Genomic DNA, 21,824 nt, shown 5'->3' with positions numbered 1-21,824 from the left:
ATGCTATTGTTTATTGTCTGTCTTTGTGCAGAAGTATATATTATAAGGGTTGGATGGCTGGTCAACAAGGGCAAGTTTGTGAAACCTGGGATGGTGGTGATGGTGCCAGCAAAGAACTACTTCCAAGGCAAAGCAGTCCTTGTGAGGAACATTCGTGATTGCCACCTCAAGCTACCTCTATAGACATGCTCTTGTGTCTGGAATTGACTGCTATCCCTGCAAAGTGATAGCTACCATAGGCAGGAAGAGGTCAAAGATTGAATCTTTTGTGAAAGTTTATAACTACAATCACCTCATACCCACAAGGCACCCTGTGGATATCCTCTTGGACAAAACTGTCAGCAATAAGGATGTGTTCAGAAACTCTGCTCTTAAATGTAAAGCCTGAGGAGGGGCCAAGGTCAAGTTCAAGGAGATATACAAGACCTGCAAGAACAAATGGTTCTTCCAGAAGCTGCAGTTGTAGCTCTGTTTTGTTTCAGTCATTACAAAATAAAGGAAAAAAAAAACGTTTAAAGTGTCTATTACATAACTGCTGTTATGTAGACTAAATTTTTTCTTTCCTTGTTTTTTAAGTAAGTATATCCTCAGTGCTTGAATTAGTGGTTTAGTAAAATAAGTGTTCAACAAACGTTTGTGAAATAGTGAATGAAAATGAGATTTGAAATCAGAATTCAGCACTCAATACCTGTTATACCACTTATGGAATGGTGATATTGGAAAACTAATTTGTCTCTGTGACTTTAGAGCTTGGTAATTTGCATAAAAGTAGCCTTACTGTCTTTCTTACAACTTTATTGAGATATTTATTGAGATATAGTATATATAGTCATTTGCACATATTTCAAGTGTATATGTATTTTTAAAGTTTATTTATTTTGAGACAGAGAGAAAGTGCAAGCGGGGAAGGGGCAGAGAGAGGCAGAGACAGAATCCTAATCGGGCTCTGCACTGCCAGCACAGAGCCCCATGCAAGGCTCAAACTCACAAACAGTGAGATGATGACCTGAGCCAAGATCAAGAATTGGAGGCTTAACCAACAGACCCACCCTGGGGCCCTCAAGTATATATTTTGATAAATTTCTAATGCAATCCTTCCTTCCTCTCCCCACTAGTCCCTTGGCAACCACTAATCTTCTTGTATTTGAGTTTTCATATTCTAGGATTTTATAACAATGTAATAATACATCAAGCATAATTTTTTCTTTCTTCTTCTAATTTCTGAAGAAAACACCAAGAAGTTTCCCAAAATGATGTATCATTTTACATTTCTACCAGCAGTAAATGAACATTCTACATTCTAAGACAGTTGGTATGGCTAGTCTTTTTAAAAAATTTTTTTTAAAGTTTATTTATTTTGAAAGAGAAAGAGAGAGACAGAGAGAGAGCAAGCGGGGTAGGGGCAGAGAGAAAGAGAGAGAATCCCAAGCAGGCTCTGCACTGTCAGCACAGAGCCCGATGCGGGGCTTGAACTCATGGACCATGAGATCATGACCTGAGCTTAAGTCAGACGCTCAACCAACTGAGCCACCCAGGTGCCCCAGTATGGCTAGTCTTTTAATTTAGGCATTTTAACTGATGTATAGTGGTATCAAATTGTCATTTAGATTTGCATGTCCTAATGACTAATGATGTTGAACATTTTTTTGTGTGTTTGTCAACCATATATTTCCTTCAGTTAAGTGTGTGTTCAAAGCTTTTGCTAATTAAAAACAAAATAATTGTTTTATAATTATTTTTATTTTTTAGTGTTTTGTTTATTTATTTTGAGAGAGAGAGAGAGACAGCATAAGACAGAGAGGAGAGAGAGAATCCCAAGTCGGCTCCACACTGCTAGTGTGGAGCCCGACATGGGGCTTGATCTCATGAACCATGAGATTATGATGCAAGCTGAAATCAAGAATCAGATGCTCAACCAACTGAGCCACCCAGGTGCTCATATAATTACTTTTAAAATTTGTTTTATAATTGTTGTATTTGAGAGTTATTTACATATTCTGGAAATAAGTCCTTTACTAGATATATGTTTTGCAAAGATTTCCTCCTAGTCTATGGCTTTTAATTTAATAGTTTTAATCGTGTGATGAAATTCAATTTATCAACTTGTTGATTTATAATAATGATATTCGTATTGAAGGTAAGGTATTTTGATTAATTCAAGGTCAAATTTAGAAAGTCAATGTAGAAGGTTGATAGGTGTAGGTTTATATTTAAGTCAGTGATATCCATTTTGAATTACTTCTTAAAAATAGTAAGTGGTATTGATATATAGATATAGATATAGATATAGATATAGATATAGATATAGATAGATATTTCTGTAGTGTTATTATTGGCATGTGGATATCTAGCACCACATGCTGAAAATTCTCCATAGGGTTGCTTTTGCATCCATGTCAAAAATAAGCCTTCATGTATGTATGGGTATATTTCAGGACTCTATTCTGACCCATTTGAGTATTTGTCTATCTCAACATAATCAAGTTAATGCCATCCTGTCTTGACAATTACTTCTTTACAATAAGTCTTGACATCAGGTGGTGTTACTACTAGAATGTTCTTCTTTTAAAAAAATTGCTTTGCGGGGCGCCTGGGTGGCGCAGTCGGTTAAGCGTCCGACTTCAGCCAGGTCACGATCTCGCGGTCCGGGAGTTCGAGCCCCGCGTCAGGCTCTGGGCTGATGGCTCGGAGCCTGGAGCCTGTTTCCGATTCTGTGTCTCCCTCTCTCTCTGCCCCTCCCCCGTTCATGCTCTGTCTCTCTCTGTCCCAAAAATAAATAATAAAAAAAAAAAAAAAAAAAAAAAAACGTTGGAGAAAAAAGAAAAAAAATTGCTTTGCTTATTCTAGATTCTTTGCATTTCCCTATACATTGTAGACTGTAGAATTCTTCCCATACAATTGCTTAGATCAAGTTTATCTTATGATCAACTCAAGACTTTAGTAGCTTAGCTTATATCATTTATTCATTGATCCACTCAGACTACACATTAAGTACCTACTATGTGGAAGGCACTGTACTGTATGATAGTGTTTATGAGCAAACAAAGGTATATCCCTTTACAGTACAGTAGGGCATGTATAATTAAAAAAAAACAAACAAGTTTATAGGGAGTAAACATAGGAATGATAGAAAACTTATAACTTCCAATAATATTTAAAGGAAGCGATAAGATTTTTTTTGAGGAGGTGATATTTGAGTTGTACTATTAACTCTGATAATAATACCACCACTATTTCTAGGGGGAAAATGTTAAGAATTTCATATGAGTTCATAACAAACCTTTTGGAATGTATTACTTGTTGCATCTGTAAAAATAAATTAAAGAAAACCTCACTTAAAATGGAGTTGGGACCTGAGGGGGAGCTCTGATACATTTCTACTTGCCTTAAGAAGCATACCTCACATTACTCAATGGGAAGATTACTCTGCATATCCCAGCAGCAGGAAGAGAGAATTTCTCTTTGCCCAGGCAACAGTTCAGTCAATGAGAACTCTGTGAAACAGCCCCTTCCAGTTTCCTCCTTTCCCCTATAAGAGTGAGCTCTTCTCCTCTGTTTTGGGGATTTATCTATGGTTCATCATAGTCTCCATATCCAAATTGCAAATCCCCTGCTATTCCGTGAATTCATTTTGCTGGTAAAATAACTGGCTGTTTTGTTTTTTAAGGTCAACAAATCAATATTGCAAAGTGGTATACTGTTAGGATTAGTACATTTTTTGAAATATCTTACTCATTTTATAAGGTGACTTGAGGACTTTAGTAATAGTCCCTGTGTCTTGTCTATTGCACAATTTAATTATGCTATGTTAATTAGGATAAAAAATAATTTACCCTGTTGTTTCCTGGTGAAGTATACACAAGTCATTTTAAATCAATTCACTCTTAGCCATAAATTTAAAAAGATGCAAAACGTAATGTGGCTCATGATTATTTGTCATGTTATCTTTGTCAAATAAACTTAGGAAAAATTAAATAATTAGATATGTGAGAAAGTTAATGAAGGTTAATAATTTAAATTTTCATCAAAGTTAAAATTACTAGTTTGTACTGTTTCTGTAAACAAGAGGTCAAAATGAAAATATAGGGTGATTGCTAATTGTAGAAGTAAATACTTAGGGTATTCATCAGAGTTAAAGAGCTGCTATTATCATTGCCATTCAAATAATAATGATGATAGTACAATACTACATATAAATTTAAATCATTTTAAAAAGTGCTTTTTGTGTGACAAAACATTAAGAGCACTGTGAATTGGACTATGGACTGCTGCACTGTAGGCAGAGCAGCCCAGAAAGGAGATGGTTAACAAAAGAAAAGGTGCCCAGTCAACCCTGAGGTTATTTCCTCTATCTATCTCATCCCCCTGGCTAGCTAAGATATACAGAGGTGCTGCCTCATGTCTGCTGTAAATAACCTTCCTCCCAACTGCCTGGTGCCAGGATTTTGTTTTGTGTTTACCCAAACCCCTAACGAAGAATATCTTCAAGACCCCCTTTCCCTCACGTCCACAAGTTAATGTTCACAGATTCATTGTCCCTTTGTGCACGTCCATCTCCATGTTTGTAAGCCTTCTGATCCTAATAAAAACAGGGCAAGGACGCTTATTTGGGGCTCTTGTCATTTCTTGGACATTAGCCATTTCTCGTCTTCCATCCTGAATCCTGCTCTCTTGCTAAACAACAGAAAAATTTAGACCTAGAGTCTATGACAAAGTATGATTTTTTTTTACTTAATTTACAATCAATTTTTGCCTTCTCTTCACTATTCTGACCCCAGGAAGTTGATCTTAATGGATTGAATCTCTGGGGTACGTTTCCCTCTAGCTTCTGGTTGAATTAGCAAAGGGATTCAATAGCAGAAAATTGGATGACGGAGGTGGGAAGATATAGGGATGTTTCTTCACTTTGAGCTTTGGTGATGGACTTGCTGTGATTCCCCCTTTCAGGGTTCCAGCTACCCTTGGATCCAGAGACACCATTTTTATACTTTTATACTTTTTTATACTTTTATACTTTTGGGCCTAGAGAAGTTAATGGCTTCCGGTCGTAGCTTATCTTGGTCTTTTAAATATCTTTGGTTTGTTCCTTTAATCCTTTCCACACTCTGTAAATAATATCTTCTTTAAATTATCTTTATAATTCCAGATTAATATGTTTTTATGACTCTGGTAGGCCCTAACTAATATAATAGTGATTAAAAATATACTAAGTTAACTTATATAATAATAGCATATCTAGAAAAAAGCTTAATAGCATTGCATATAATGAAATTGATACTACCAAGTTGAAATGAACAGTTTTTATTTTTATAATGCGTTAGATGTGGAAGCCAGTTTCATTCATTCTATAAATATAAAGTATATGCCTATGGTGTTCTAGTCTCTGAAGATACCTAGATGAATAAAATACGATCTCTTTACTCACAAGAGAACAGAGTATTGTGAAGTTTCCCTCTAGACTGTTATATACTTGAGACAAGCAAATTCAGGAATAGAAAAACATTTTTACCGTCATTGTAGTGTGAGCAACATAATCTACCCAAGTATGATAGCAAATCATAATAAATTTCCTAGAGGAGCTGAAATAATTCTAATTTAATATTCTGAGGACATGTCTGGATTTGGCTCATGTGTCTGTATTCCTAAGTAAGCTAGGCTTCTAATTTTAATTTTAATCTTTGTCTAGGGGAGATATATCATTGAAAAATGACATGTAGATTTAAATAATAAGAGACTTAAAGTAATGTTGTTTAAGTGAAGCTCCGCCCTCCATTTTTTATTTGTATGCGACCTTGAAAAGATTGTCAAAACCAAGTCACATAAAAATAGATGGGATATTATGAGACATTAAAATGATATTACCAAATAATATTTAATCATATAGGAAGACTTTATCTCACTCATTTTTAAAAGGAGGGCCAAAGAATTAGTACTCACTAAGGATTTTGATGACTCACATGTATAGAGTCTTTGATGTTGAGCAATCTATGCTTATTTTTGTACATGAACTCCTTTTTTCTGATAGCTTTAATTATCAGTTAGTAAGGTGGGCTAACAAACCCAAAAATTAGAATTGAATTTCACCATTCCTTTGATATAAAATTGTTTTAAATGTTTCAAAACATTGAAATACATACATTTCATACATTCCTACAAAGGATGCATCAATAGGTTAACTAATAGCAAGCAATACTTACTTCTTTTTTTTTTTTAATTTTTTTTTTCAACGTTTATTTATTTTTGGGACAGAGAGAGACAGAGCATGAACGGGGGAGGGGCAGAGAGAGAGGGAGACACAGAATCGGAAACAGGCTCCAGGCTCCGAGCCATCAGCCCAGAGCCCGACGTCGGGGCTCGAACTCACGGACCGCGAGATCGTGACCTGGCTGAAGTCGGACGCTTAACCGACTGCGCCACCCAGGCGCCCCCAAACAAAATTTTAAAAAGAGAAGCCATGGAGAGTGAAGGAATGTTTGTTAAATGAGAACTTTCCAGTTCAGACTGAAGAAGGGCTGGATTCTTTAGTGGGGGATAGTTGATGCAAAAGTTTTTGCCTCCTTACTGACATACTTAACAAGGACAAATAGCAGCACCAGTCCTGGAACAGATGTGCCAACACAGCAGTGCCAGGATGGGATGAGAAGCAGGTGAAACCATGCAGGCAGATCTCCCACTACTGAGTGCTCCTTGCTAACCCCTCTCTTCACTATACTCTGAGGGCTGGACAATGACAATTTTAGGAGTATGTCAGTACCCAGAGTAGTAGTAGGAACAAGTCAGGCACATCTGCTGAGAAAGTATGAAATAGTCGTGAGGGAAAAGGGACAAGGTGGCTTTTGCCTTGTCATGTCCCAAATCTTTTCTACCCTTGGGCTTTCTGTATTCTCCTGCTTTCTATCACAGCAATCTAGCCACAAAAAAGCCAAAAGAATGGTGAAACTCAATTCTGATTTTTGGATTTCTGTTTGCCCACCTCACCGGCTGATAATTAAAGCTATCAGAAAAAAGGGAGTTCATGTACAAAAATAAGCATAGATTGCTCAACATCAAAGACTCTAACACATGTGAGTCACCAAAATCCTTGGCAATAACTTGTACTTTGGTCTTTCTATCAAAAATGAGTGAGATGAAAGCTTCAAAAAATTAAATGTTAGAATCTATCTTTGATTTCTAAAGTTATTTTCTATAATAACTTTTGTTATCTTCATATTTATTTTCTGTATAAAGTTTCAACAGCATTAAAAAATATTTATCACAAAAGTATTTCTTAATGCCCCATATACAAAAATACTTAAAAGTGCTAAAATATGTGCATCCTATTTGCTTACATTACTTTTACACGATTAGGGAAAGATGAACAAAGCAAGAACGTTAGCTGAGCTAACACGAAACATTCTTCCATAATTTCTCAAAATGTACCAACATGATTAGTTCTAATCCTACGTTTTTGAGTGATAATAAACTTCAGGGACTCAGAGCATTATTTTTATACATTTAATCCTTCATTAATAAGTTTTCTAGCAGTACCTGCCCCACTAGCCTGTGAAGTGCTTGTTTTGCATTTCTTTTTGATGGAGAGTCTGCTTCTCAGCAGTATTTCAGAACCGACAGTTTTGCTTGTGGTGATAAGAGCTTGAGGCCTCAGTGGCATGCTGAGTACTCCAGGGTTTCCAAAACAAAACAAAACAAAACAAAAAACAAAAAACAAACAAAAAACCAAACCAAGACCCCACACCTCTAAAATCAGAAGAACAGCAAGATTCCAACAAAAAGTAAGTACCACAGTGAGGTAAAAAAGAAAAAAGCAGCTAAATTAATCATAATCTATTCTTACCTTTGTTAACGACTCAGGTTCAGCTATTTTGCATTACAGTCAGCCCTTCCATTAATTTCTGGGTTTTCTTTAATGCTGGGTGACAACCTGTAAGGAGAAAGTTATTTATTAATGAGGCCTAAATATGTGTAAAACTTTTCTAAAATTGTTTCTAAAGCAGGTTTCTAAATGCCTTGCAATATGCCTAACCAATATGTTTAGGAACAGTTAAATTAGGATGGCAAAAACTAATGAAGGATTAAATGGGCCAGCCATTATCTGCCCCAGCAGCTTGTAGATACAAGTAATCATGAAGAACTTTTTTTTTTTTTTTTGAAAAAAAGGACTTTTTTTTTTTTTTTAATGTGAGATTTTCTGGAGAACCAGGAGAGGATTTTTTTTTTTTTTTCTCCCACAATGATTAAGTACAATCTAATTTTCTCAAGCCTCCTGACCTGTGTTTAGAGATAGGGTTTCATAATAGGATTAACCAGGATGTCGCAGCCTCTTTCCTATAACCTCAGATATAAGAGCTACAGTCTCTCAAAATAATCCTATAAATATTTCTGGGGCATCTTACATGTACTCATGAGCATGGCTTCTCCTGTCAGTCATTGATTACCAGTCCAAAAGGCATGAGTCAAGGACAACCTTATCCAACCAATCTCACCTGCTGAACTACAAGCTTCTGAGGTTCTGAGATTCCAAAGCTATTTTCTTTTCTTTCTTTTTCTTTCTTTCTGTCTTTCTTTCTTTTTTTCTTTCTTTCTTTCTTTCTCTTTCTCTATCAGATTAAGATCATTATTATTTTCCCTTTGGCTATTAAAAAAAGGATGATATGTGCCTATCTATACCTTATTTGTAAAATACATCTCTATACGTTCTGTTTTTTTTTTTTTCTTCTATGGTCCTAGAAATTTCTGCAGAATTTCAGGAATTTCTGTATCTAATATATGTAAAGGGGATTATGCATTTACCAGTTAAGAAACATTAGCAGCAAATATTACCCACAATTAAGAATACCAGAAAAGGTTACAAATTATTAAGGTTTAAAAATTATTTATGCATAAATTCAGATTTGAAATTTTTTGTTCCTCTTGATGTCACTGTTGATATCTATGTAGTCATAGATCAAACTTAGAGCTCTGCATTAAGTCTCTTCATTGTTGATGTACTTAGTTCTATTTCTTCCTTCCACAAATACATTTCATAAAGGCCTCAAGCATGAGTCCAGTGGAGTAGAACAAGCTACTGTCTGGACAACAAACATCATAATTAACTCAGCATCTTCTCTCCCCTGTCAAAGTGTTTTCAGATTCACAATATAACTGGATTTCAGTAAACTTCTTAGCCCTGATATAAATCATATTTGGTGACTTGTACCTTTAGTTTGCCAGGCATATCCAGACCTCACTATCTGCTTACACCTGAACTGTAAATGTGCTATACTAAACAATTTTACCTTTAATTTCAAAGATCAATCAGGTTGGCATATCCCTCTAGAAAATGGTGACTAAATGTGAAACTGGCAGCTTTCACAGATTTTCTGATCTTCCATTCCAACTAAATGTTCTTAAAATATGCAATGCAAAAGAGAAGAAATCATGAAAGAATTTATTGGCTTACTCACATTGGACTCATTATTACATTTTTGAGATACTAGGGAAATGTGTACAAGATATTCTAATCAATAACCAGAGCCATCAACTCTCATGGGATGTGGTTTTCATACTCTGAAAAAATATCATTGTGTAGTGCTCAATCATATCCCTTTTCTGTATTCACTAGGACCATTATACAGATCAAATTGATCTAAAATGAAAGGCAAGGTCATATTTCAAGAGAAAAGCAGTCACAAAATGGCAATGTAAGATGTTTGGGTGTATGTGGACAGGTTCTTATTTCAGGATATATGGATTTACATAATAATTGCTTTTGTCCTTTTAGTACCATCTACTGGAGCCATGCTTCTGTGGTGAGCTCTCTTATTGTATCACTTTCCTGTACCAGGTTAGCTAAAGAGGTAAAGGAAGGATAACTATCTCAAGTCCTTTATATAAAGTATAATGATATCATACACAGTAATTTTCTTAACGTTCCTATATGTTTTAATGAAATGATTGAAACAGTGTGCAGAAGACTGACACTCAATTTCTTAAAGATTCCATAATTCAATAAATTTCCTTACAGCTACTGGCAACACTGACATATGAGTTTTAGAAACAATAAATTACTTGTCCTAAGCAGTATCCTGAATGAGTCATTTTGAAAATCTGACTTAGAGAACAAAAGTTACAGCCTTATGACAATGACCCATAGCAATTTGCACAGACACCAGTCAGCTGAAAATCAAGATTAGATTAATTTATTCAGTTGCTTAATGAGCTTTGTAACAGAATCCTGTATTAGATTTTTTCTAATGGTGAAGATACATAATAACCCAGATAGATTATCTTCTGTTCCTGCACTATAGTTCACTAATTCATAAATGTAGAACCATCTTTAAGGCATGCACACTTCTATCACTGAATGAAAAACAGTAACTGAGTAATCAAGTTGATCACACAAGTGCTGGAATTTCACACCAAAAAAAAAAAAAACCCAGAAAAATTTATAAACAGAACCATTTAACTAAAACTTAAGAAACATCAGTAACAAATGTTTATCTGTAATCAAGTACTCAAAATGTTTAAACTGTCACAATGACAATAGAAATACTATATGCATGCATTTTGTTTGAAAAGCACAGTGGTGTTTTTCTCCTGGACTTGGGGGTGGGGAGATATATTTTCAAACCCATGACAGGCAACAGTCAGTCTATAAGAGCATTCTAAATTTCTCCTGAGGCAGTCCACGCTACTACAGAAAGAAGCATGAAGACTATCACCCCAGCTTCCATTTCTTAATCAATGGTAATTTGTTTCTGTTGTCTTTTCTGAATCTAGTATTGCTTAGTATTTGATACTATTTGGGCAATTCTAAGACCTCCTTTTGGCTTGTCCAGTTAAAATCTAGAAGAGGTTGTACTTACCCAACATTTACATGTAAGCTGGTATTAGTAAGACCACCCACACATACATCACATCTATTCCACTCTTACAGTCAATTAAAGGTGATACCAAAACTGAATATCTCTACATTGTTATTTTTCTATCTGTAAATTTCCCAAGGCAGTTCAGGATGCTGTTGTCACTGACATTTCTATGGTTTCTGTGGAGCTGTTCCATTTCACAGCCAGTGAGACTAGTTCAAGTTTCCTTTCTTTACACAGAATTTTCTCCCTCCAATCTGCACTAAAAAGGTATGACTATTACTTTATTGGTCATTGATAACACCAAACAATACAGAATGCTGTGGACTAATATTCATAATAAACATTCCTTTTCATCCTTCAGTGTCCAGAGATAAATTAAGTGCCTTAAGTCAACTGATCCAGAACTAAGGGAGGTAGGAATTCCTTAGGCATTTTTACCAAAAGATTTTTCAGCAAAATGGCTGACCTCTTTTATACCACAGCCCCTGCTTTCTGGAATTATCTGTCCATCATATTTGTCTCTGAGTGATTCATTTAAGAACCAACAGTTAAAGGGGAGAACATCAGGATGAAGCACAATATTCTCCCACATCTCCAACACGGCTTTTGGTTTAGAATTTGCATCTATTTTCATCTAAAACACCTGGAAAAAGCCAGTTCTTTTATTACCTATGTTATGTCCTTTTCCTCCAAGAGGTTTCAGTTTCATGAGGGAAGTTTTAAGAGGTAATCAAGTAATTTTATCAGCTGATTGCCTCCTCATTTGGCTTTAGATTCACATTTCAGCAATTTTCTAAAGCAGAAATCCATGTCATTTGTATTCCATTTGCAAGATATACCATTGGTAATTTGTTACAGAGCATTTTGCCCATAAAATGGTGGGTAAAACCATGGGTTAAAGAAAAGCACCTGTTTAGGGACCACCTTTTCATCAGAATTTCACAACATCTCTCCATCACTATATTCTACAAAACCTAAAACCTCTAAGTGACAACACAGCTATGGTGGCAAGTTTGAGTTGGTCATCAATTGATACCAGTAGGACATAATATCACATTTACTTAGTTTTATAGAAAGATAGAAGGCACAAGATACAGTAAATATGACATCATTATCTCAATGTTAGGAGCTCAGATATCATCTATTTAAAAAAATTCCTTTATCTACACAAGATACTAAGACTGCCACAGATATTCATTGATCACCTTGACCCAGAAATTCCACATTCTCAATGTCCTGACAATCTTTTATATTATGTTACCTTATAGGGCAAATGTGTGCAAGTGAACACTCGGCTTCAATAAAGGTACAGTGCCCATTTCTATCCCCCTCATTTACACAGTGGAAGGTCTTTAAGCTCTTTAGTTGTCAAGGGAACAGTAATGTGGGGAGACAGAACCTGAGTGCATTACGAGGCAGGTCTGTGTCAGCCCTATCATGATGTAAATCCTTCACTCTCCAGTTCCTTCTTTTGTTGTTATTATCATTTTTTCTCAATAGATAACGGGAATTGAAATAGTAGTATATGACACGAAGGTGACTGTAAAAATAAAGTTAAATGCTGAAATTGTGATAAAAGAGCTTTAGGGTAACCATTCATATGATATGAGTATGTTATACATCTTGTTTAAAATTTTCATCAAATTTTAACACATAGTAAAATATGCTTAATATATTAAAGTAAATTCTCAATGAGCCACAGATCTTTTGACTTTAGTTTAAGAATCACTATTTGATAAGAAGCAATCTGCAGCAAATTCTACTCAATTTTTATCTCTATTGCTAACTCTACTTATCTTTCTCTGTATAATTATGGGGAAAGGAATATACAGTAGAAAAATAATTAGCATTCATTACTTACATTTCATTACATTAGAGATTATTTCTATTTCATCTTTCATGTTAATCAAATAATCAATAATCAACCACTTCTCATTTCTAGCTATACTGCTTGCATTATATCATTTTGTTTTTTATTATATTATCAGCAGAAGGACTGCTTTTCAATTCTATGGGTATGATTATAGCACCAACTGGATAAAATAAACACTATTTTATTGAATTTAATTAATAACTAAAATTATAATACAATTTTTATGACTTTGAGATTAAGAAGGGAAAAAAAGTCCCTGTTAAAACTAGTTAGAAATGTTTTGACATAAGTTAGTAGAATCAGTGTGCTTAACTTTAAAAAATTTCTATTTTACATAATCATAAGTCTGTTGATCATTCCAGAATATCATAGAAATTTTGTTAAAATTAAAGTGATAATTGCATATTTTAGATAGTTGTCAATTTCTTCCTGGAAAACAGTATTACAAGTACAATTAAGTAAAATAATCTAGACAGCTTCCATTTTACTGAGATGTGGTGGGAGGAGGAAACTTAGATACAACTTAAGAAACTATGTTACTTTATATTATAATTGCAGTGAAGAGCAGATATTGGGTTCAGTGACTTAAAGAAATAGTCTAAGTGCAAGAGATAACAAACATACAATCAAAAAAGTACCTCTTTCAACTACACACACACACACACACACACACATACACACACACACACACACTAATTGATAAGATCAATTTGCCTGCTATGGACTGAATTGTGTCCTCCCCCAGGTACACATGTTGAAGCCTAACCCCACTGTGTGATGGTATTTAGAGATGGGACTTTTGGGATGTAAGTTTAAATGAGTTCATGACGGTTGGGCTTTTATGATGAGATTAGTACCTTTATAAAAAGAGATGTAAGAGCTTCTCATCATTATGAGAGGACACTCCCAGAAAACAGCAGTCTATAAAACAGGAAGAGAACTTTGACTAGAAACTGAACTTCTCAACACCTTGATCTTGGTCTTCCCAGCCTCCAGAACTGTGAGAAATGAATTTCTGTTGTTTAGATTACCTAGTTAATGGTATTTTGTTATGGCAACTTGAGCAGACTAAAATACTACCCAATTACCCTCTCTTGATAATAACAGCCTAGAATTATCTATCATGTGATCTAAGAAGGGGAGTTATTTTTTCACATGTAATAATCTAGTTGAAATATCATCACTGGGTTATTTTTAATCCAACTTTGTCCTCCAACAAAGTCTTTTTGGATATTTGTGTGTATTTTTGGTTTGGTTTTCAAAATGTTTTCCCCCCGAATCCTCTATTTATGTTGATACCACATTTAGTGAGCAAAATGGTATTACCAAATTATGGTTGAAGAAACAGACACACATAGTTTAAGGGATTCACTTACTTCTAAACAATCATGTAAAGTGGCTTTTAATCAAGGTATCTGACTTTAGTCCTGTCTACTATTTTATTATCACTTTAAACATTTTTGGAAATAATGGTCCAAATTATGCCATTCCATACTTCTTAAGACTAAACATAAAATGTCTTCAGCTAAAATAACTTAAAATAATATGCTAATAACTCAGCCTGGGATACGTTTATACAGTACCCTCATTGCGATGGTCTGAATGTGTCCCTCTACAAGTATTAACTCCCAAAGATAATGATATTAGGAGGTGGGACTTTTGGGAAAGGATTAAGTTATGAGTGCAGAGCCCTCATGAATGGAATCACTTTTCTTAGAAAAAAGGGTTCCATACTTTGGCCATTGTTGATAGTGCTGCTATAAACATTGGGGTGCATGTGCCTCTTCGAAAGAGCATACCTGTATCCCTTGGATAAATACCTAGTAGTGCAATTGCGGGGTCGTAGGGTAGTTCTATTTTTAATTTTTTGAGGAACCTCCATACTGTTTTCCAGAGTGGCTGTACCAGCTTGCATTCCCACCAGGAATGCAAAAGAGATCCTCTTTCTCTGCATCTTTGCCAAAATCTGTTGTTGCCTGAGTTGTTAATGTTAGCCATTCTGACAGGTATGAGGTGGTATCTCATTGTGGTTTTGATTTGTATTTCCCTGATGATGAGTGAAGTCGAGCATTTTTTCATGTGTCAGTTGGCCATATGGACATCTTCTTTGGAGAAGTGTCTATTCATGTCTTTTGCCCATTTCTTCACTGGATTATTTGTTTTTTGTGTGTTGAGTTTGATAAGTTCTTTATAGATTTTAGATACTAACCCTTTATCTGATATGTCATTTGCAAATATCTTCTCCCATTCTGTCGGTTGCCTTTTAGTTTTGCTGATCGTTTCCTTTGCTGTGCAGAAGCTTTATATTTTGATGAGGTCCCAGTAGTTCATTTTTGCTTTTGTTTCCCTTGCCTCTGGAGACGTGTTGAGTAAGAAGTTGCTGTGGCCAAGATCAAAGAAGTTTTTGCCTGCTTTCTCCTCAAGGATGTTGATGGCTTCCTGTCTTACATTGAGGTCTTTCAGCCATTTTGAGTTTATTTTTTGTGTATGGTGTAAGAAAGTTGTCCAGGTTCATTCTTTTGCATGTCACTGTCCAGTTTTCCCAGCACCACTTGCTGAAGAGACTGTCTTTATTCCATTGGACATTCTTCCCTGCTTTGTCAAAGATTAGTTGGCGACACGTTTGTGGGTCAATTTCTGGGTTCTGTATTCTGTTCCATTGATCTGAGTGCCTGTTCATGTGCCAGTACCATACTGTCTTGATGATTATAGCTTTGTAATACAGCTTGAAGTCCAGGATTGTGATGCCTCCTGCTTTGGTTTTCTTTTTCAAGATCGCTTTGGTTATTCAGGGTCTTTTCTGGTCCATACAAATTTTAGGATTGTTTGTTCTAGCTCTGTGAAGTATGCTGGTGTTATTTTGATAGGGATTGCATTGAATATGTAAATTGCTTTGGCTAGTATTGACATTTTAATAATATTTGTTCTTCCTATCCAGGAGCATGGGATATTTTTCCATTTTTTTTTGTGTCTTCTTCAATTTCTTTCATAAGCTTTCTGTAGTTTCCAGTGTATAGATTTTTCACCTCTTTGGTTAGATTTATTCCTAGGTATATTATGGTTTTTGGTGCAATTGTAAATGGGATCGATTGCTTGATTTCTCTTCTGTTCCTTCATTGTTGGTGTATAGGAATGCATCCTATTTGTGTGCATTGATTTTATACCTGCAACTTTGCTGAATTCATGACTCAGTTCTAGCAGTTTTTTGGTGGAATCTTTTGGGTTTTCCATATAGAGTATCATGTCATCTGCGAAGAGTGAAAGTTTGACCTCCTTTTGGCCAATGTGGATGCCTTTTCTTTGTGTTGTCTGATTGCAGAGGCTCAGACTTCCAATATTATGTTGAATAACAGTGGCGACAGTGGACATCCCTGTCTTGTTCCTGACTTTGGGGGAAAGCTCTCAGTTTTTCCCCATTGAGGATGATATTAGCATTGGGTCTTTCATATATGGCTTTTATGTTCTCCAGGTATAATCCTTCTATTCCTACTTTCTTGAAGGTTTTTATCAATAAAGGATGCTGTATTTTGTCAAATGTTTTCTCTGCATCTATTGAGAGGATCATGGGGTTCTTGTCCTTTCTTTAACTGATGTGATGAATTACATTGATTGCTTTGTGGACTGAACCAGCCTGCATTCCAGGTATAAATTCCACTTGGTTGTCGTGAATAATTTTTATTAGTGTATTATTGGATCCAGTTGGCTAATACCTTGTTGAGGATTTTTGCATCCGTGTTCATCAGAGAAATTGGTCTATAGTTCTCCTTTTTAGTGGGGTCTTTGTATGGTTTTGGAATATATGAGTTTTTTTTTAAGAATTGTTCTTGTTTAAGGAAAAAAGAGCAAATACCACTTATCAAACCACTAAAATTCAGTTAGCCAGATTTCTTTTTTCATATAATATGTATCCACATAGTTCTGCAAAATTTCCAATCAAAGGATGGCTGTATTTTTCAAATTACCAAATAGTATTTGGGACCATGGATCAGGAACAAAACTATGAAGAAAAGGATAAACATCCACTTTTGTCAGCAGATGTGAATTGTCAGGAATAAGCAATGATTACAGGATACTGTGACTAGAATTGGTACTACTGGCAAAACACCTGACCTCATTTTCAGATGTAGATTTGGGTTTTCTTCATAGTTTGTGAATACCTACACTCTATATCTCTCCTAACAGTATTATTGTTCTCCTTACTTAACTTTTTAAATATTATATCACAGAACTTTGTACCGCAAAATACATTTTTACTTTGGGGAATAAAATCCTTTAAAGCATTGTGGTTTGACCTAACAAAAACAGTAAGAATAATGACATCTGAAGACAACATTATTTTTTGTTTTAAATACCTATAAATGTATGTCCCCGACCTCCCCTGACATAATACATAATATACATTATATAATTATGTAATTAGTTACTTCTTCTAATGATGTTTTAGAGTGAAAGTATGTCCCTATTATGTGCTTTATATGATTGGAAAGGTAGAAAGACTATTTTGAAAGGAAGAGGTCCCACATAGTTTTAGAGATAGAAGAGGATATTACACATGACAGAAATTTATGATACTTCTGAAGAATAGTAAGAAATGAGAATGGAAATTTGTTGGCTTTGCTTCACATAGGAGCCCTTATTTTTTTCTTCTATGTTTTCTTCATAGTATATTTAATTTTTTTTTTCAACGTTTTTATTTATTTTTGGGACAGAGAGAGACAGAGCATGAACGGGGGAGGGGCAGAGAGAGAGGGAGACACAGAATCGGAAACAGGCTCCAGGCCCTGAGCCATCAGCCCAGTGCCTGACGCGGGGCTCGAACTCACGGACCGCGAGATCGTGACCTGGCTGAAGTCGGACGCTTAACCGACTGCACCACCCAGGCGCCCCCATAGTATATTTAATTTTATCTTACATGTTAATTCTTAGTATTGCATATCTAGGTTTCTAATAACATCAGAAGAATGTCTAGTTGATGTGTAAAATGTAACTTCTCAAGCTTGAAAGAATGGGTCTAAAAAGACATATGAAATTCTGGCAAAAAGAAAAACAAAACAAAACTAAGGAAAAAGATAAACTACTCATTTGTCCTTAATGTAGGGAGAAATGGCTCAACATGGCACAAAATTTTGCTTTTAAAAATGACTTTATTGGGGCACCTCGGTGGCTCAGTTGGTTGAGCATCCAACTTCAGGCCAGGTCATGATCTCACAGTCCATGAGTCTGAGCCCCACGTCAGGCTCTGTGCTGACAGCTCAGAGCCTGGAGTCTGCTTCAGATTCTGTGTCTCCCTCTCTCTCTGCCCCTCCCCTGATCATGCTCTGTCTCTCTCTGTCTCAAAAATAAATAAAAACATTAAAAAAATTTAAAAATGACACTATTGAAAGATGTTATAATAAGACCAATGATTTTCGAAATACTTCAGTTGCAGTCACCATACTCATTTAGGCCTTAAAGCTCTAAAAATCTAGATATTTGATAAGTTTTTTTGAACTTTGTATTCTGAATTTAAATAAGGATAGGTAATTTTTGTGATATTTTGAGTTTCGTTTGTAAACTGGAAGTTGTTCAAGAATTATTTGCTTTTCATGGAATCTACTTCTTTCCTCCTGAGAGACTTTGTATTAATAGCACCTGTAACAGTCCTCTTCTTCCCCCCAGATTTATGTTAAGCATTATTTTTATTCTCCACCTAAATACGGTGGTTGGTTAGATGCCCCTCCTATTTGATCTACCTTTATAATCCTATAGCAACTTTTGCCTATCTTTATTATGAAAAATTTCACACTGGGCTTTACTGAATTCTTTGCCTGTATCAAGCACTCCATGGTAACATTTTAAAAGAAAAAGTTGGGTCTTACATTTTTGTTCTTCACTAGTTCAGAGCCAAGGGCTTGAAACATGGCAGGTGTTTGATATTGCTTGCTAACTTAGATATATAAATGAATAGTAGGTCCCTTAGATAACGCTTTCTGTGATTGCTCTTTTTTCAGTTTCTACTGTAGAGTTATTTTTAAAGATTTTCCTTGATCCTAAATAATACGTGTCTACTTCAAATTATCAATTTGCTTTTCCACATGAAAAATGATTTTCTTTTGGTCAATTTCTGATTAAGCACATTTAAATCGTTTTTAAAGTAATCATTTGTTTTATTTCTAAGTATTAAATAAAGGATTTTTAAATTTTGTTATTCATTTTTTGATTTATTTAAATTCAAGTTAGTTAACATACAGTGTAGTCTTGGCTTCAGGAGTAGAGCCTAGTGATTTATCTCTTACATGTGACACCCAGTGCTCATCCCAAAAAGTGCCCTCCTTAATGTCCATCACCCATTTAACCCATCCCTCACCTTCCTCCCCTCCAGCAACCCTCAGTTTGTACATTGCATTTAAGAGTTTCTTATCGTTTTCCCCCCTCTGTTTTTATCTTACTTTTCTTTCCCTTCCCCTATGTTCATCTGTTGTGTTTCTATAATTCCACGTATGGAGTTTTTATGAAGCACAGTTTACATACAATATTATATTATTTTCAGATGTACAACATAGTGATTAGACAATTCTGTACATTACTCAATGCTAACTACAATAATTGTAGTCACCATTTGTCATCATACAATGATATTACAGTATTATTGACTATCTTCCCTATGATGTACTTTGCATCTTCTTCAAGCACACTTGAAATCTTAAAGCACTATTTAATTCATCTCAAGCATTATCATTTTTTTAAAAAACACTCTTAAATTGTCCACTAGATGTATGTTTCTAACGTTCAGGAACTGATCTAAGTAATTACACATTTATGTCCTTGTTAGTCTAATATTTTCAATTTCAGTTCTCCTTAAACTAGGCTCACTTGCTATTTAATATATTATTTGTAATTAAGTCATATCAGTTTTCTTTGTATAAGTAACATGTAATACCCCTAAGTTAAGATGGCAAAACTGAGCAAATACAACATAATCTAATCCTAAATCACATTACATGGACAGAAACATATTTTAAGAATAAATTTTGGAATTAAAATAGCCAATTAAAATTGGCATTGATGGTAATTTTGAGGAATCTCTGAAAAAACGAAGAGATTATGTTAAATATTGGGAGAAATTAAGGTCAAAAACCAATGGAGAAGACTTGCAAATGTGCTTTTGAGAAAACAGTAAGTGCGGGAAAGTTGCAAGACCAGATTTAACTAGTATGGAATCAATTTGAGTCATTCATTTGAGGTGATGTGGTAAATATGCAAAGATACTCTAAAGAGCAAACTTCTGCAGTCATAAAACTCATTATGAGCACACAGAGTGTTCAATCTCTACACATTCCCTATTTATATTAACTTGTTTCAGTAGTGACATTGCTTATTGCCTATGTAGGTCAGAGGCCCTGGTGTCAGAGAAGCAGGGTGGCATCTCTAAAAAGATAAAGCACTGGTAAACCCAACCCACAACACATATCATCTTTTCTGCATTATTATTAGAAGGGTGCTATAATCGCTGGATGAATTATTCATAGTAAGGAAATAAGGAACGCAATTACTTATGTGTACACATAAGCTAGAGTCATGATTGATTCATTAAATACCAACACAGGGAGAAAAATATCAGAGAGAATTAAACAAATGAAATTCTAATATCTAAACAAAGATAATAGGTCATGGAGGATACTTTAAGATAAGCACAGCTGATAGTGTAAGAAGGATAAAAATTACTTTCTTTCCATCAAATATGAGCTGTCTGATTATGAGTGCAAAGTAGAAATAGAGATCTAGAAGGGTAAAATATGATAATTAAAATCCCAAAGTCAATAAATTTCCTAAGCACCTGAATGGATATAGCTAAATAGTGAGCAGAAACTGAATGAATGAGATTTTTTAGGATAAAATTCAAAAATAAAATAAGAGAAAAAACAGTTTTGGGAGATATTACCAGATGTATCTATACCTGACAAATGAGAACTGTTAACCAGAGAAGGAAGACAATGGATGAGGGGAAGGAAAAGCCATGTACTCTTAAAGAAATATTAGAAAAACTATTGTACGAAATAAGCTAATCAAGAATTTATGAGCCAAAGTACAAGAAAGTTGTTGTGTGCAAAAAGGTATTAAAATGAAAAGACTGATAGAAATAATTGTATTTTTTCTCTAAATAATTGTTAACATATCTTTATACAACCCCTTATCTAAAATTTATTGGCTAATTGTGTTTGGGAATTCAGATTTATTTTTTTAGATTTACAAAGGTAACATAAAATACTTTAAGTTTCCACTTTAGAGGACTAGAAAAAGAAAGGCAATTTAAATTCAAAAGCAATTAGAAGAAAATTAATAAAAAAATAGAGCAACGATCAAGAAAATTGAAAAAAAGGAAAACAATAAAGAAAACCAACAATATCTCAAACTGATACTAAAAATAGGTGAATGAAATTGATAAAACATCACCTATGGCAAATAGGGAAAAAGAGAAGATACAAATTACCGATATTAAAAATAAAAGAGGGGTTCTCACTACTGATCTCACTGACATTAAAAGGGTAATAAAAAGAATACTACAAAAAAACCTCTGTGCTCACAAATTTGATAAATTTGATGTAATAGACAAATTTCTAGAAAGACTCAGATATCCTATCAAAAGCACTGATGGATAATAAAAACCATGTAAAAAAAAAAAAAAGAGAGAAAGTATCAGGTCCAAATTTCCCTGGTTTCACTGGTGAATTCTACTAAACATTTATGGAAGATATGATATTAATTCTCTACAATCTCTCTCAGAATATAAAAGCAGAGGGAGAATTCATTAGCTTATTCTATTAGGTAAGCATTACCTTAATAAGAAAATCAGATAAAGGCATCATACAGGAAGAAAAGTAAAGATTGATATCTCCCATGAACATTACTGCAAAAATCTTCAAAAAATATTAGCATATATATTTCATCAAAAATAAAAAGAATTATATACACCATGCCCATGTGGAATGTATCCTAGGTATGCAAACTGATTCAATATTAGCAATTCAATCAATGAAATCATCCTTATTAAAGGCTGAACAAGAAAAAACTATCATATGATCATATCAATATACACAGAAAATTCTTTTCACGAAATGCAAAAC

The 21,824-nt window shown here is 34.6% G+C and overlaps 1 pseudogene; it reads left to right on the top strand.

Moving 5' to 3' along the window:
- On the top strand, window positions 1-495 carry LOC123586617 (annotated as a pseudogene).
- Window positions 496-21,824: the final 21,329 nt, after the last annotated feature.

Source organism: Leopardus geoffroyi, chromosome C3 (genome assembly GCF_018350155.1).
Source record: "Leopardus geoffroyi isolate Oge1 chromosome C3, O.geoffroyi_Oge1_pat1.0, whole genome shotgun sequence".
NCBI classification, from domain to species: Eukaryota; Metazoa; Chordata; class Mammalia; order Carnivora; family Felidae; genus Leopardus; species Leopardus geoffroyi.
The sequence above is the reverse complement of the archived record's forward strand: the minus strand, read 5'-3'. Positions and strand labels throughout refer to the sequence as shown.